Below are 13,241 nucleotides of genomic sequence, written 5' to 3' on the forward strand. Positions count from 1 at the left end.
GTTTAATAGGGACCTAGGAGGTGGCCAGTGGGGCTGTTATGTGTATTTGTGTTTATTGTGGGTAGCGGGGGTGGGTGAACGGGGTATTGGCCCCAAGGATGGGTGTTTAGGCCTACCGGGTGGGGGGGTAGTGGGAGGGGTTAACCCCTTCATTACCTTAGCGGTATTAACCGCTAAGTTAAAGAAGAGGTTAAGTCATCCCCCAACCCCCTGGCAAGGCCTAAACACCCACCAGGGCCAAATACCACCTTCTCCCACCCCCGCTACCCACAATAAGCCTGGCACGGGTGTATAACCCCTTCATTGCCTTGGCGGTAATGAAGTTGCCTGTAAATGCATTTTTTATGCATCGGATTCATGCCGGGGGTCTCTGGTGCTGATATTAATGGATATCAGCTCTGGGACACATGCATGTTATTTTCATCGCAGCTTCACCCCACCTTCTTGCCAACTTTTGTGGCGGGACAATTTGGAGAAGAAACAGCAATTTTAAAGTGGCGATCAGCCGCAATAAGCTGATCAGAGCTTATAGAATTGAGCGTGTTTGAAAAACTGGCGATCAGTGCCGAAAAGTGGCTTATCACCGCGCGTCTGCAGATTTGATTTATTTATTTATTTTCCGGCAAAAAAACAAACGGTTATTTTTGCTCTAATCGCCAGCTTCTCTGGGCTTACTGAATCGCTGTAGGCGATTACTGCATGAGGGCCTTAGGGAGGATTTGTTCCTGTAAAGTACACCTAGTTTGGCATAGGATTTGGATGTCAGGGTATCAATGTGCAACCCAAATGTTAAATGGGAGTTGAACTATATGCCCAGATATTTCAAACAAGTAACAGGGGCTAGGATGGTATTAGAGCTGGTTTTTATCTGAAGCTCTGTCATTCGCAGCTTTAGCAATTTAGCTCTGGTCCCAAATACCATTGTTACAGTCTTGTCAGTGTTTAAAATCAGTTTGGTTTGGGAAATCCAGTTTCAAGTCTCAAAAAATCAGATTGAAGTACGTGTTGAAGGTCAGAGAGGCGAGGGCTGCGTGCATATAGGATAAGATCTAAGGCCTCTCACAATAACCCGTTAGGAATATAAATTCCTCATCTATCCGACATAAGTATAAAATATACTCTACCTAGACCCCTAATACAGAGTTACCCACCTTATACAGGAGCAGCTGCCAGACGAGTACCGTAAATGTATCTTATTTCTTTTACCACTGGAGGGCAGCGTGGAGTTACAAGGAGTGGCGCCCGTAAGGACGACGTGCCAGTTAGGCGGAAGGAGACGCGCACACACTTTTATGTGAAACGGATATATTTGGGGAGGGATTTTGTAGTCTGAGTGAGAAAATTGATATTTTGTCACAATGGAAAAATGGAAAAATTAACCATTTAAATATGCACAGATTTTATCCCACGTTTGGAAATTAGGGATGTTGCCTAAAAGTTTGAGAATGCATTAAGTGCCACCCACGGGCTTTAATGAAGCAGCATTTGTGGGATAAAGGGAACAGCATTTTGTATAAAGGTATTTTGGGCTCGATATAAATAATTGAAGCCAAAAACTAATATTAAGGGGCCTATGCAGAGAGCAGCGCGAACGGAAATTTCGGCGTTTTTTAGCGCTATATGGCTATAATAAGGTTGGAAATGGCGAGTTGAGTAAAAAGCGCCATTTTTTTTTTTTTTTAGTAGAACTCGCCGCACGGCTGGCGAGAACCAAAATCTCGCCAGTTTTGAAAAGTGCTGTATGCAGAAAGGCACGATCGCCATCTAGCGGCTGTTCGCGCCATTAAAATGGAGAGAAATTCTACAATTAGCTCCGCCAACAAAAGTTGGCAGGAAACTGGAGCTCACCGGCGAGAGTGAAAAGAAAAAAAAAAACGCGCTTTTTTTCAAACATGTTTCACCAGCGCGCATCTCGCCGGTTGAAACTCTCCATAATCAAGCATGATTTTAAATGCAGTTTTCTGACCTTTCTGCATATGGAGATAAAATAACGCCATTACAGGTACAATTTATTACCAATTCCAATTATTTCCAGCGCTGCTCTCTGCATAGGCCCCTAAGTAAATTGAGAATGGAAAAATCTTCAGCACAAACGTACAGAATGTGATATTCTGAGAGATCTTACAGATGTTATCAAATCCCACAATGAATGTATAGAAAATGTCTGTATAGAACGAGTCAAACAAGAATATGCCAATAAAACGTTTAATTGGGAGATACAGGGGCCACAATTCAGGTCAGTTAGCTGGAAGAAGGGAAGCCGGTCAGCCGGTAGAGCCGGTCAGCCGGTAGAGCAGGTCAGCCGGTCAGCCAGAAGAGCAGGTCAGCCGGTCAGCCAGTAGAGCAGATCAGCCGGTCAGCCGGTAGAGCAGGTCAGCCGGTCAGCTCTGAGATCAGCATTACTTATATCCCCTAAACGTTGTCCCCTGCATGTAATGCGCAGAACAGCCTGCACTGCATATACTGTACATGAGATACTTAACCCTTTCTTTTCGCTTGACTCTAATCTGAATGATTTGCTAATTGGTTTGTAATTAGAGAGATATTTGTAGCAGAATCCCATGTATGTTCTTTTTACCTTTTTAGATACCGTTTTGTGTTATAAAAGATATGAGATCAGAGGGGCTCCCTGTTTGCACTCGTGTTTTGGCAGAAGTGTATATGTGACCCTATAAATCTCCCTCACACCCGGCTTGGCAGTGTGACACTAGTGCAGCGACCTGGGGAAGAATCACTGAGCTGTTAGCAATAGATACAACGGATAGAAAAGACACTACACATAGGTTGGATTAAAGAGAGTATTTTATTTAAATAATTAATCTCTTTGCTGGTAGGGGCCTGCAGCACATTGCAGAGCGATATAGTAACACGCAGAGCAATGCACTGCAGGCCCCTCCGGCAGCAAAGGAGTGAAGACCAATGCAGGGTGTATAAAGATCTCACTGATAATTCATGCACAAAGGGCAGTTTGTTGCTGTGATCCAGAGGAAGGCGAAACATAACCCCTGCTGTGCAATGGGGGAAAAAAATTCCTTCCTGACCCCATTAAATGGCGATCGGATGGTCCCTGGATCACTGCGCAGTGAGATCAGATGGAACAGCACAGATCAGCGTTGTTATACACAGGGGCACACTCAGTATATAGAGATGCGGGTGATGGGGCCCTTGTGCCCCTGTGTATAACTCACCTGCTCCCCCATCCCCCTGCATATCTATCCCATTCACCCCTTTTCCTCCCACATACCTCGCAGGGCCGGCCGGCCATTAGGCGGTCGCCTAGCGTGCAAAGGTCCTAGGGGCGCATTAATAATCATTATTATTTTTTCCTCTTATTATTTCTAATTTATTTATCTTTTTTTAAAAATTATTATTCTTTTTTTTATCCAGTATTTTGGCGCCCTTTTATTTTTATTTTGCGTCGCGCTGGGGTGCGGTCGCACCCCCTGCAGCCCCGATAGCTACGCCACTGTTTATTTTATTATTTTATTTATCTTATTATTTTTTATACAACTGGGGCACAAATTTTAAGTTTTGCCTCGGGCGCATGAAACCCGTGCTCCGGCCCTGCTCCTTGTTCTCTCTCACCCTCTCACGCCCAATATCCCAATCTCCCTCTAGTACCTGCCCCTCCTGCAGCCTTCCTGATCTTATCTGCCTCTCCTGCGGTCAAACCAACTTCTCAGGGCCCCTAGAATACCCCTGTATCTACGCCCTGGCTCCTCTGCTACCTGCTCCCGGGGTCTGCTGCTCCGCCTAAAAAAGGTGAAGCAGCAGATCTGTCCGCACCTCTCGTATTCTGCTACCTGCTCCCGGGGTCTTCTCCTCCGCCTAAAAAAGGTGAAGCAGCAGATCCGTCCACACCTCTCGTATTCTCCTAGGCCATCGTCCACCACGTCGCCAGACTTGACATCCGCTTCGTCGTCTGCCTCATCGGCCGCCTTGTAGCCCACCTCTTCGCACCACTTGACGCCCGCTTTATCGTATGCCTCGTCGTCCGCCTCGTAGCCCGCCTCGTCGTCTGGTGGCACAAAGGGCACCACCTTCGTGCGTGTCCTGATCTGCAGGAAACATGAAGTGTTTGTAACCAGGGACAGTGATACTCTGTATCGCAAGAGCTCCTGTGCCACTTATACCCCCTCCCCAATACCACATTATACCGCCCTCCACAGGGCAAATACCCGTTATACCCACCTCCCCAGGCTCAGTACCCAGTTATACAACCCTCCCAAGGCCCAGTACCCAGTTATACAACCCTCCCAAGGCCCAGTACCCTGCTATACGCCCCTCCCCAGGCCCAGTACCCGTTATACCCACCTCACCAGGCCCAGAACCCGTTATATCCGCCTCACCAGGCCCAGTACCCATTATATACCCCTCCCCAGAAGGTCATGTTTCTATTTATCAAAAATACATTGAGTTACCTCTGGTTTTCAAGCATGTCCTGGGGGAGTTATCACAGAGACACAGAAACGTCGCTGAGTTTGGTGAGTAACTCCCTTAAACTCTCAGCAGTTGAATTCCCCATTAGGCGCTTAATGCGTTAAAAACAAGCGTTGCTATTTCTTTGCATGAAGTTGCAGGTAATTGGAAGAGTTACACAGTGACGGCTATTTCATCACTCACCTTCTTCCATCGAATCGGTCTTAGCGGTAGTGATCTCAGTATTATTTCCTCCTTCACATCGGATATCCATATCCATTCTTCGCCTCTGATCTGTATGCAAGACAATGCTTTAAGACAGGGTTGCGCAACCTTTTTCCCCTGCTCCCCCCTCCACCCTCCCCACCTTGTCTCCGACGTTTTGATGTAACGACGTCATGTGATATCACGTTGCTATGGCAATGCCACATCATGTGACACCACGTTGCTGTCTCCAGAAGCCGCCGGAGACAAGGAAAGGGAACTTACAGAGGCCTTGTGCGCGATTTCCGGCATTTAATTTAAATGCTGTGGGGAGAAGCGAGGGGCCACTGTAAGCGCCGAGCCCCTCCTCCCCAAGAAAATGTCGCACCCCTCGATTTGCGCACCCCTGCTTTAAGAGATATTCTGGGACCCTCCAACTCCTCCATCGGACCCTTCCTCATATTGACTGACCTTGCAGTGCTCTGCACTGACTTGCACTGACCTGCTATGATGCCTCTCAAAATACCATGCTAACTCATTCTGAACATACATGTGTCCTTTCTACATGTTACTCAGCTTGTATGGGCCACAGACAGCTTTCCCGGGGTCCAGGACTAGTTGCCACCGGGGACACTCACCCATGGGTCGGCGACCTTGCGAGAACCCACCCCCCCCAACCTGTTTTCTCTTGTATTGCCATAGACAACAACATTTCAGCCTGCTGGCCTTTCTCAGGTAAAGTGGCTAAACCCACTAAAGCCAGTAAAGAAAGGCCAGCAGCCGAAACATTGTAGTCTGTGGCACAATAAATTATCTTTTTTTATTCAAATCCGTGTGCCCTTTTCCATCAATCATATTGTAAACATTGGACGAAATGCCGGTCTTCCCTGAGACTAAGGGGCACCGGTAAAAGTATCACTACTTATTGTTTTTTTTTGGTGTGCAGCAAATCCCCATCATTTTTGCGTTCTCTTGCTCTGCCCCAATCTGACACACCACCTTGCTCTCTCACCCCCCTCTTACACTCCCGCGTCACCCTTTCCTTCCCCAAACATTGTCCTTTAATCAGATCTTACCCAAATTGTCTCCATCTCCCTTGGAAATGTTCTGTCTTTAAGCTGTGCGGCTCCTCTTGATCCGAACTTTCTTAGCTGACCCCTTTAGGTTTCGGCTCCGAGGGTCTAAAAAATAAGCGACTCCGAAAAGATGTGAAATATGCGCACGGGTCCTAATGGGGCACTGAGGGGGAGACTTAAATACTAGTAAATATAATCTACTGTGCTAACAAATATAATCTATTAACTAACAAATATAACTTATTAAACTAAGAAATATAATTTATTAAACTAACAAATATAACTTATTAAACTAAGAAATATATCTTATTAAACTAAGAAATATAATTTATTAAACTAAGAAATATAATTTATTAAACTAAGAAATATAACTTATTAAACTAAGAAATATAATTTATTAAACTACTGTAAGAAATATAACTTATTAAACTAAGAAATATAACTTATTAAACTAAGAAATATAACTTATTAAACTAAGAAATATAATTTATTAAACTACTGTAAGAAATATAACTTATTAAACTAAGAAATATAACTTATTAAACTAAGAAATATAACTTATTAAACTAAGAAATATAATCTATTTAACTAAATAAATATCTATTAAACTAAATAAATATCTATTCAACTAAATAAATATAATCTACTTAAAAACAATACAATAAAAAGCTGGAGAAATGATACGTTAACCAAGCCACAGATTTGATGCCAATGAGCGTTGAACTCCTTGCAGATCCACCGTCAGCTGGTTGTGGCAGAAAGTGGTGACATGCAGTAGAACAGAGTGGTTGAGCTGTTACCACGGCAGTCAGGTCAGAAATCAACACAATATTTTTTGAAATTTAGAATGAGAATGTTCGCTATGTCACATTCTGGGCTCAGACCCTGAGTCCTGTCACATGTTAGCAGCTTGTGATAATAGAAGATATCCATATACTGGGATGTGATAAGAGACATTATAGTCATTTTATACTGGGTCCCATAACCTGCTTTACTGTATATGAAGTATCATTTTACACTAGTAGAGATGTTACATTTTGAAAAAATAGCGCTTCTGGCGACAATGTTCATTTTCTCTACAAATGATAAATGAAAAAGTTGGATAAAACGTTATATGTGTGTGTGCGCGCGCAATATATATATATATATATATATATATATATATATATACTGTAAATATTCCTGTATATTCATTTGCATGTCTTAGACAGGTCTGCAACCCTGTCTTTCACCATTATCTTTAACCTTAATAGTCGTATATATATATATATATACATATATATATACATATATATATATATATATATATATATATACATACACATATAGTATGTATATATATATATCATACTATATGTATATATATAGTCTGTTTTATACACACATACACGTGTGTGTGTGTGTATATGTGTGTGTGTGTGTGTATATATATATATATATATATGGTATAACCCAGAGGTGCGCAAAGTGTGGGGGGGGAGATTTTTCGGGGGGGGGGTGGCGCGGGCGGTTGCAGAGGCCCCGCACACTTCCTCGAGGCATTAAAATTAAATGCCGGGGGATCACGTGAGGCCTCTGCAATGCTATTACTTACCTTGACTCTGCCGGCGTCACTCGTGTCCATGGCAACGCGGTGTTAAATTACGCCGCGGGGTCATGTGACGTCACCCTCGTCAAATGCCGCTGCAGGTCACGTAACGCCGCATCAAGGTAAGGGGGGGGGGCGCGAGCACCAGCAGAGGGAAGGCAGGGAGGCGAGCTGCAAAAGTTTGTGCTCCCCTGGTATAACCAATAAATAATATAGCTGATATAGCAATCTGGTTGTCGCTAGAGAGAGATTATAATGGCAGTGAGAATTAGTGGCCAGAATTAATAACAGTGCAATTACTAAAAAGTAGCTGTAATAAAATAATAATAAACACTATGCCTAAACACAATAAAAGTCCAGAAACCTAGCTCTAATAGCTATGTTATAACTCAATCATAAAAGGATCCAATTCGGGCGTCCTCTGGAGCCCGGGCAGCTCTCTTCGGGGAAACAACCACCTCCTCGATAGATATCTAAACAAAACAAAAAGAAGAGAAAGCGCCCGCTCCATGTGTAAATTTGGTTTAACAATTTCATTTCCTGGACAAGATAAAAATAACAAACTCACAAACGCCCGTTTGGTAAAAGCGTTGTATGAGACAGGCTCGTGCTCCGTGGTAATCCGGTGGTCAATCCGCAGCTCCAGACTTTGGACGATGACCGGGAAACTCGATAGGCTGCGCCCCTCGCAGTGTGGTCCTCCGGCAATCTGTAGTATGCAGTTGTGATTCCACTCTGTAATTCCGGCGTCTCGTCTTGGTCGCGTACCAACTTCCCTTCCGGCGTCAAGACGGATAGTGTGGCAATAACGAGAAGAAAGTACCTACGCGTTTCTTCAGCACACGGCCGATTTCATCAGGGGATAATGCTACAACTCACTCGTAATGGTTTTATAGTCCTACAGTCCAATTGGTAATGGCATAATAGATCACATGTGTTACTGATTTTAGATAATACAGTAATAGATTCTTGTATGACACACACACACACACACACATATATATATACACACATACGTATATATATTTACACACACATACATACATACATATAAAACGGTCTTCTTCGGAGAGAAGAAGATATATATATGTATATATAAATATATATATATATATATATATATATGTGTGTGTATATGTGTATATATATTTACACACACATATACACACACATAATGTTATAGGTTAGCGGTGCGTGAACTGGGGGGCGGGAGATTTGTCTGGGGGTGCGCGTTTAAATGAAATGCCGGGTATCACGTGAGGCCTCTGCAACAGTAACACTGACCGGGATTCAGACACGTCTCCATGGCAACGCGGCATCAAATGACACCGCGGGGTCATGTGACGTCACTCGACCCCGGAGTGTCATTTGCCGCAGCTGGCAGGTAGGAGAGGGGGCGCAAGACCGGGGGAGGCCAGGCAGGGGGACGCAGCTTCAGAAGTTTGCGCTCCCCTGTTATAGATTACCATGCCAACAAATTGTAATAGTGCTACAGGGATCAATAAATATTACATTTAATACTTAATTATTGTGATGTTTCTAATCTACTGTGTGTTACAAATAACATTAATATCTTACAACTGAATACATTGCAATAATGTGATACCTATTTATTTGTGATTTAAAGTGTGTTACATAGTGATAAATTATCTAATAAATAAATCTTAAACTAATCCCACACAGTGACTACTTAATTCTGTGAATAAATGTGTTTTTAATGTCATTACTATGAAGGAGATGAAGATATAGTGTATATATAAATTCCTACCTGCAAACGCCGTCTCAGCCTGTCAGAATACGCGCAGAGTGACCTGTCGTGACATGTCGGGTCACTCTAACCGAACCCGAATCTGTGACGCATATGTACTGAGGTGGGGTTGGATCCCCCACGGTTATTTCTTGTTTTATTAATAAATAATTTACTATATTTTAATCTCTGGTGTGCATTTTTCTTCTTGTCTGCACAGTGCTTCAGATGCTGCATCTGAAAAAATGCCGGTGGATCGGGATGTGAGGTAGGGAAGTGACGTCCGCGCCGGAACGTTATTGCCACGCCTCCAAATATTCATTGCCACGCCCCCAAATCGCGCCCGAAGCATACCCTGCAAAGCCATAAAAAAGCTCAGGCTTCAGCAAGTGTATTACAGCGTGTGTGCGCCTTCCCTCCGTCTGAAATACTATAGACGCAGCCTTATCGACGCTTACTAAATAGGCCCGTGTCTCTCTCTCTCTCTCTCTCTCTCTCTCTCTCTGTGTGTCTCTGTCTCTCTCTGTGTGTCTCTCTCTCTCTCTGTGTCTCTGTCTCTCTCTGTGTGTCTCTGTCTCTCTCTGTGTGTCTCTGTGTGTGTCTCTGTCTCTCTCTGTGTCTCTGTCTCTCAAATCAAATCAGCTTTATTGGCATGACAAAAGAACATTTCAGTATTGCCAAAGCGTGAGTAATAGGGGGTGTGGGACAATGATTACACGAATACTAGGGGGTACGGTATAATGGTTATACAGTACATTACTTTTGTCTCTCTCTCTGTCTCTCTCTCTCTGTCTCTGTCTCTCTCTCATCCCTGTATGATAGGTATGTTCCAACTCTATTTTTGCTCTTCTTTTCCGTTTGAGAGGAGGGAGTCCCTCACCCCTTTAGCCACACACCAGGAACGCTGGATTTCTTACAGACGCTCGGAGAGGCGGATGCAGTCGTGGATTGCAGGCACTGATTTATCTGGTAAGTACCGCAAACATGCTTGAACAAGGGCCGTAGACATTTTTTTTGATGGTTTAGATTACCATTGTCTGTGGTTGTTAGTTATTGGTATTAGAGTTTTTTGATGTTGTTACGAATCAAATACATTTTGAAGCAGTAATCCCCTCCGAACTGGGCATTCCTGGCCAATAATGCCCTGGCTGTAAGAGTTGAAGGGCCCAAGCAAAGCCCCCACCTCTATACACACTAATTTGTTTAATAAATTATTTTTTAAGGTGTCCCGGTTTTTCATTTTCGAAATCTGGTCACCCTAACACAGGCACACAGACAGGCGCACACACAGGCACACCTCTCTCTCCTAATATTCCACAAGTGTACTTTGAGAGTGTAAGCTCTTTCCCTGTGCTGGCATTTTGTGAAGCGCTCATACACCGTTGGCTCTATATAAATCCTATCATACACAACTACAGGAGAGGGGACTTATGTGCAAAAATAAATAATGCTGTGGTTGCAGTGCCTTTAAGTTATTGCGTTATGTATGCTACATTCCACAACATTGCAAACCAGTTGGCCTCTGATATGGTAGGCGACGGAGCGCATATTTTTGCGTGCGCTTGTAGCTTGAGCGATCCGTGGCCTGTGGCTCCATTGGCCACGTGACCTGGCCGTCATGCAACAAAAAATGTTTCGCTAAAAATGTGCCACACAGTCGCACGCTCTATGGCCTGCCTCATTTGAGGTGCGGCCTTTTGTTCGCACCCCGGGTGCAGTATGGACGTGGCCTTAGGGCTGTTATATAGTGTGCAGCCGTGCCTGTTCGAAGGCGCGTACACGTGCCGCATGCTTTTTGTGTGTATGCTGTGATGGTATTGTTTGTTTGTGTGTATGTGTAATTTATTATAAAAAAACACTGGTAAAAATAAAACATTTATAAAAATTTGTGCAGACACAAATACATACACATGTATACATATACACATACATTCAGCGCCGGTAGCAGCGCGAAAAGATTATTTTCCTTCTCTTCACCTGAACGGGCCATAAAAAAGGTTTCTTTTAGTCGTGAGAGGTGCCTTATGAAACGGCACCGCTTAATAAATATAAACGTGCCCTTAAATTCCTTTAAAAATGTGCCAGACTGAGACTTTAGAGTAATGCGACTCATTTATCACCAAGCAATTAAAGAGGGGTGGGGGGGGAGGAGGGTCCTACACCGTATATTAGAATCAGGAACAATAGGAGTATCATTTAAAATATGTAATGAATGTATATGTTCCCTAACAAAAAAAATATTTAAAAAAAAAAAGGGGATGATACAGAACGCTTACGAGCATTCACATCTCAGCCATGTCCCCATTACAATGCTTCCACCCAAGCCAGGGATTCTGGGTAAGGACATGCAAATGAGCCCTCACCGCACCTTTTAGGCCTGTATTCACTTAAGATTTCATTCATTGAATGGGCGTTAAGGATGCTATGCTTTCCTTTACTGTATATGTGCAATTGTGGGTCACAAATGGCTTCTTATTCACTTAACCATTTTCCCATTTGAGTGCTGGAGGGGCCATGTGGCCAGAGTGCACGACCCCTCCCCGTCACTGACAGAACGAGTCACCCCCCCCCCCTTCCTCAACCACTGTACAGTAATTATAAAATAAGTCACCCAACTTCATACCACAGCAGTTAGGAATTCTGGGTAACGATAGAGGCAGAATGGAAATAAATTCTACATTCATTTTTAAATCTGATAACATGTAGATGTATAGGGTGAATGGAAAAAAAACACTTAGCACCTCCTTTGGATGTGCAGTGTGCTTTCATATAATGGGTTCAGTGACATGTCCTTACCCTACCTGTCCTAACTATCGACCTGTCTCCCTCCTGCCTTTTGCGTCCAAACTCTTTGAACGTCTTGTATTCTCTCGATTGCTCCATTTTCTCAACACCTATTCTCGCCTAGACCCTCTACAATCTGGCTTCCGCACTGCTCACTCTACTAAAACAGCCCTCACTAAAATAACTGACGACCTCCATGCTGCCAAAGACAGAGGCCATTACACTCTGCTCATATTACTCGACCTCTCTGCAGCATTCGACACCGTGGACCACCCTCTTCTTCACATTCTCCATACTCTTGGTATTCGGAATAAAGCTCTATCCTGGATCTCCTCTTAACTCTCCCATCGTACTTTCAGTGTCTCTTTTGCCAACACCTCCTCCTCTATTGATCTCTGTGAGGGTACCCCAAGGCTCTGTCCTGGGACCCCTTCTCTTTTCTCTTTACACACTCTCTCTAGGTGACCTAATCACATCTTTTGGGTTTAAATATCACCTCTATGCTGACGACACACAAATTTACCTTTCAACCCCTGACCTTACACCTGCTATACAGACCAAAGTTTCTGAATGCCTCTCTGGAATATCATCCTGGTTGGCCATCCGCCGACTGAAACTTAACATGGCAAAAATAGAGCTCCTTATACTTCATCTCAAACCTGGCCCTACTACCTCCTTCCACATTACTATTGGAAATACGATCATTCACCTAGTAGCCCAAGCACGCTGCCTAGGGGTTACACTTGATTCCTCTCTCTTTCTCCTCTCATATTCAAAACGTTTCTAAAACTTGTCGCTTTTTCCTCCGCAATATCACAAAGATACGCCCTTTCCTCTGTTACTCGATTGCTAAAACTGATTCAGGCCCTCATTCTCTCACGTCTAGATTACTGCAACCTCCTGCTGTCCGGCCTTCCTGCCTCTCACCTGTCTCCTCTACAATATATCCCAAACGCTGCTGCCAGAATCACTCTACTCTTTCCTAAATCTGTCTCCGCATCTCCCCTCCTGAAATCCCTCTCCTGGCTTCCGATCAAATCCTGCATCTCACACTCCATTCTCCTCCTCACTTTTAAAGCTTTACATTCTTCTGCCCCTCCTTACATCTCAGCCCTAATTTCTCGCTATGCACCATCCCGACTCTTGCGTTCTTTTCAAGGATGTCTTCTTTCTACCCCCTTTGTATCTAAAGCCCTCTCCCGCCTCTCACTGACTGACCCGCACCTCTGGAATGCCCTTCCCCTCAATACCCAACTAGCACCCTCTCTATCCACCTTTACGACCCACCTTAAGACACACTTGCTTAAAGAAGCATATGAATAGCACTGGATAATACTGAACACATGATCCATAAAGCTTGGCCCCCTGCAGATGCACTTTCTAGAATTCCCTCCTGCTGTCTCTGTACGTTCTCCCTACCCAC

At 43.9% G+C, this 13,241-nt stretch overlaps 1 long non-coding RNA gene across 1 annotated transcript in view; it reads left to right on the forward strand.

Annotated features, from left to right (window-relative positions):
- The window catches only part of LOC142496715 (uncharacterized), a 48,286-nt gene that overhangs the window by 2,767 nt on the left and 32,278 nt on the right, over positions 1-13,241 (forward strand). The window contains exons 2-3 of the long non-coding RNA XR_012802091.1: positions 9,255-9,302; positions 9,900-10,003. This is a non-coding gene — a long non-coding RNA (uncharacterized LOC142496715). The remainder of the gene's footprint in view (positions 1-9,254; positions 9,303-9,899; positions 10,004-13,241) is intronic.

Source organism: Ascaphus truei, chromosome 6, assembly GCF_040206685.1.
Source record: "Ascaphus truei isolate aAscTru1 chromosome 6, aAscTru1.hap1, whole genome shotgun sequence".
NCBI classification, from domain to species: domain Eukaryota; kingdom Metazoa; phylum Chordata; class Amphibia; order Anura; family Ascaphidae; genus Ascaphus; species Ascaphus truei.